The sequence below is a fragment of the Xenopus laevis genome, chromosome 5S (assembly GCF_017654675.1).
Source record: "Xenopus laevis strain J_2021 chromosome 5S, Xenopus_laevis_v10.1, whole genome shotgun sequence".
NCBI classification, from domain to species: Eukaryota; Metazoa; Chordata; class Amphibia; order Anura; family Pipidae; genus Xenopus; species Xenopus laevis.
This window is the reverse complement of record NC_054380.1, coordinates 106,211,810-106,217,126: the sequence shown is the minus strand read 5'-3', so window position 1 is coordinate 106,217,126 and position 5,317 is coordinate 106,211,810.

Genomic DNA, 5,317 nt, shown 5'->3' with positions numbered 1-5,317 from the left:
CTCCACTTGCAGATCCCTCCGCCAGTAGCGGAAGGACACTGGCACACCTCCACCACGTTTTTCTAACGGGCAGTTTATACTGAGTGAGGGAGCAGTGATGCGTTCATTCTTGCCTGTCCACGGATCACTTTGTGTGCGGCTCCTACTCTCCCACAACAACATCCACTCATTCTTAGTCAGCCTCAGAAAATAAAGATCTCGGTTCTGAACTATTGTATCTGAGCCTTTGTGACAAGAGGCTGCTGGCATTAGATTGTAAGCTCCTGTGGGGCAGTGATTGGTGTGAATGACAATGTCTGAAGTGCTGCAGAAACGTGTCTGCACTATATAAAGGATGATAAAAACAACTGGCAAGTTTCTGAATATGCTTGTGGGCTGTGTTACCCCAGAAGTTGTATTAAAATAGATGGAATGTAGAATATCAGGGGTTCGAAACCCACAGCAGCCCTTTACATATTTCCTTTCATGGGTCTAATCTGTTTAAATACCAAGCGGCCCCTCTAGTTGTTGCTGATCAACTGTCAGTTATAGAAAAGCAATAGCTGGAGGGCTGCTGAACGCCCCCTTTGCTTGGGGGATACCAATGAATTTGCTAAACACCGCCAAGCCCCTATTTCCTTTTTCTTGACTACACAAGGAAGGGTTATTTTTTTCTTTGACACTGCAGGGTTCCTTTGTTTCAGAGCCTTTTTAATACTCTTATTTGGGGAGGGGAGGAGGTGATGGATACGATTTATATCTGTTCTGCCAAGGGTAGGTGGAGGAGGGAAAGTAGGGGAGGAGCAGGACAGGGAAGAAGGCAGGACACATACAGAGACACACAAATGCTCAGGAGGGGGAGAGAAAGGTCGCAGTGTGAGCATTGCAGAAGAATATAAAGGATGGGTTTTTATATGCTGCGTAGAAACAGAGTGGGTGGAATTAAAAAAAAATAAATAAAAGATTTCAAAGATGACGCACGTCCGTTTTCAAAGCTGTTGGAACTACAATTCCCATCATACCCAGCCTTGATGTTTTACACGAACAGCCGGAGTGCCACAGGCTGAAGATGCTGATGCTAAAGCTGCATCCTGTTGCTATGGCAACAGAGGCAAGTAGCGCACTGGTCCATGTCCTGCCTGATATCAGGATCTCTCTCTCTCTCTGCACCATTGTGTGCTGAATTATAACAAGCATGGGGTTTGCTTACAGATATCCGTGGGCCTCTTCTTGCGGCACAGAAATGGAACAAACAAACAAAAAATGCAATTGTTTAAGAATGAGCCTACAGAATGGAAATACCCTTTATCCTGCAAGAGGATTTTTAGAAATAAATAGTTATTTTGTTGCATATTTTGCCAATGACCGAGAATGTCTTGTTTTCTGTTTAATTAACATTAGAACAGAATCATTTATGCAAATTGTATCTGTAGAAATAAGTCAAATCAACTGCTGTGTTTTTTAACTAGTTGCTGCCTCAGTGTGTTGCTGGGTTTAAAGCAGATAGGGATGTGGTGTTTATTAAAAATCCTTCTAAGTTTTTCCGACACCCCGGCTAAGGACCAAGTTCTCCTGTCCTGTTTTCCACCTTCAACGGTAGTCTTGGTGTTATTGCTTCTCTTGTAAGATCTTATTAACAAGTTATTCTGAATTGAGAAAGCCAGTAGGATTGTCCTTCAAGGAAAAAAAAAACACAGCAAGTCCAGTTGATTTGACTTATTTCTACAGATATACCAATGACCTGGATGAATGAGAATCTTCACAAACAAATTGCAGGATAATTCCAGAGACTCAGTGGATAGTGATGTGCTGGGATCATGCATTTGATTTTGGTCAGGGCTCCATATACAAGTAGTTTGAATAGGTTTCCCTTTAAAAGCTGGTTAACTGACTTTGTAAATGACATACAATCTAGAACAAAAGCCCCAAAGTGTGTAGCTGTCCCATTTCAGAGGCCGAAGGAGTGGAAAGAGGTGTTTTATATGTATGCCTGTGCATATTTTACCCTTGTATCTGACGAACGATTGGATGTCGCAATCTTCCAACCTGACACTAACCATTCAGATTAAATAAAGTAATAAAATAACAAATCAGATGATGTTCTGCTTATGACGGCAATCGTACCAAAGTTATGTCCAACCAGGGCCGTTCCTGCCATGAGGCAAGGTGAGAACCTTGCCTCAGCAGCATGAAGCGGCCAGTTACCAGGGGCGACAAAAGGCACCTCTAGTAAATTTAAGAAGCGAATTTCTTTTTTTTTTAACACGGAAAGTCGGTTCTGCTAGTACAGCAAGCGCAATCGTACTGACTACACTAGCGATGCGGCACTTCCTGGACCTGCTCCGACGCTAAAAGTTGAAAGTTCAGAGTGGGAGGGTGGCATTGAGGCTATTGCCTCAGGCAGCAGCAGCCCCTGAAAGCCGCTGTATCTGACAAATAGCAGTGACAGTCACCCATTGCTATCGTCAGATTGGCAAGACATGCAGAGAAATTATTGTTAACTGATAGAAATATTTTAACCTGTTCGATCAACTTAAAGACCAATCGGCATGGTCCGAAAAACGTACGAAACTTCGATTTGTACGACTATATCTTTGCCTCTATGACCAGCTTTAGAGGGATCAATCACCCTTCTGGATCAATAGTCCCAGCCCCAGCTACAATGAAAGTCCCTTCAAACTACTCCAGCTTCCAGAACAGAGATAACATATTGAGCAGAGATAACATATTTTCTGTTCAGTGTTAAGCTGGCCATAGATGCAAAGATCCGATTGTTTGAATCCTCGAACGATCGGACTTCCCCATCTCCCGACCTGCCACTAACCATACAGATCAAATAAAGTAGTAAAGGAACAGATCAGCCGATGTTCTGCCCCTGACAGCAATCGTACAAAAGTTATGTCCAACCAAAGCTAGTGACCGTCTCCCACTGAAAATCGTGCGATCGGCAATACATGCAGAGATATTATCGGCAGCCGTCAGAAATCTTTTAACCTGTACGATTGACCAAACGACGGATCTCCCACAGACGAAAAATGTTGGGACTCTCCACACACGGTCCGAAAATCGTGTGAATCCGGTTTTAGACTGGGAAGCTAGGGGCCCACCAAAAGACCTTAGACCATAGGCCCAGTGTCCAAACTATTTTGACTCCTCTCTTCACTCATTATTCTACTAATCTCTTTCTTTTGCATACTATAATCTATTCTTCCATCTATTTAACCTCTTTGTTATCATATAAAATTAAATAAATCCACCTTTCCTTGTCCTTTAAATAGGGTTGCCACCTTTTGACCCATTGAATACAGGCACACCCGTGACGTAAGGGAGGCAGGACTGTGATGCTTGTTACATCAGGGGCGGGGTAATGAAGTGGCGATTGTCAGATCTCCTAGTCAATCATAGGGAATCCTACCCAGTTTTCCTAATTTGGAAAACCGAGCAGACAGTTTTGACCCGGGCAGCCCTACCTTTAAAGGACAAGGCAACCCCTAAAAAAGCATGTCAATAGATAACCCTGCTTGTACTGAATTCTGACATGTTCACTAATCTCAGTGATTTTAGCTTTTCCTGTACCAGCTCACTACACTTGAAAAATTTGCCACAATGGATGACGCGAGTTCCGAATAATTCTTCAGTCTATACCAAGACATTGCACATGCACACAAAACTACAGAGAAAGCATCTACATCACTATGATCGTTCGTGGGGCAATGTCAGCACATATGTCTTAGCACCTGCCGTGGCCATCATGGTGACGTCAGTGGGGGAAACGTTGTCGCAATAAAGGATACAGTACACACTGGTTATTGTAGTATTTCTTTTTAAAGTTCTGTGTATAAAAAAAAAACAACAAAACTTCGTTGCCCATGAGGGGCAAAAGAGAACCCCAAAAGTGGGAGGATTGCTGTTTCCACAGGGACTGCCTTGTCTTTTGTGTTTTTAGATCAACCGCACTCCTGTAATTCACTTACACTGCAATGGTGGTTCTGGCCCTCCATTGACCCGGCAAGGTCCCACAGCAACAGCAATTTTTGTATACGGATCCGCAGATACACACACACACACACACACACACAAGAAAAATGGTGTGTGTGCGGATCTGTATACAAAAATTGCTGTTACTGCCTTGTCTTTTGACATACAGAGCAACCTCTGATTCTCGAAATGTTTTGTTCCAAAGACTTGCTGACTGACAGCCCAAGCACGATTTTTCCGGATTTGACACCTGAAACCTCCGAATTTTTTTGGATTATCGTCTGAAAACCACAAATTCTTTGGATTATTGTACAAACCCATCGCAGATGATGATATTTTCCAATTGTAAACCATTGACTTTTACATGACCTTGAAAGGTTTGAGATGAAGTACTTTTTTATTCGGACTTTTAACAGCCTTGGCATTTGATAAATCACAAAATATTTGAGTTTTGTTTTCATCAAAGCATTCAATATTTTATCTGCGTTAATATTTTGCGTTAATATTTTCAAGAGAGTACTGTAAATTGCAGTGTGCAAACCCAGTGGCAGGGTGTAATAAATAATGTAATTGTAAATAATGTAATGTAACTTTACACTGTTTGGCTGACACATTGGTGAATCATCATTCCAAGTTTAACAGTTGATAGGTAATACACCGTTCCGTGTACAGCCATCCCTGTATTTTTCATTAAAGAGATAGTTCACCTGAAAATTAACTTCCAGTAAAGTGTACACATAAGTGTTTTAAAACTCACACCTTGGCTTCTTTTTTTAAATTTTTTATGGGGTTTACAATATTTGCGTTGTGATTCTAAAGCTTGGAATTTCCTCTGCTTTATGGTTGCAAGGGGTTGTTCACCTTTGAGTTAACTTCTAATATGATATAGATAGTGGTATGCTGAGATAATTTGCATTTGGTTTTCATTTTTCATTATTTGTGGTTTTTGAATTATTTAGCTTTTTTTTCAGCGGCTCTCCAGTTTACAGTGTCAGCAATCTGGTTGCTAGGGTCCCAATCATTTCAAGAAGAGAATGGAATAATAATGGGAGAGGGCCTCAATAGAAAGATAAGTAATACAAAGTAGCAATAACAATGAATTTGAGTATTACACATCATTAGTTTTATATATGGGGTCAGTGATTCCCATATGAAAGTTCGAAAGATTCAGAAGAAAAAAGGCAATTACAATTACAAAACTATAAACAATTAACAATGACCAATTGAAAAGATGCTAAGAATTGGCCATATACTAAAAGTTAACTTAAAGGTGAACCACCCCTTTAATTATCCTAGCAACCAGGCAAAGACCAAATAGGAGAGGGGGCATGTAAAGAAAGATATACAATTAAAAATAAAA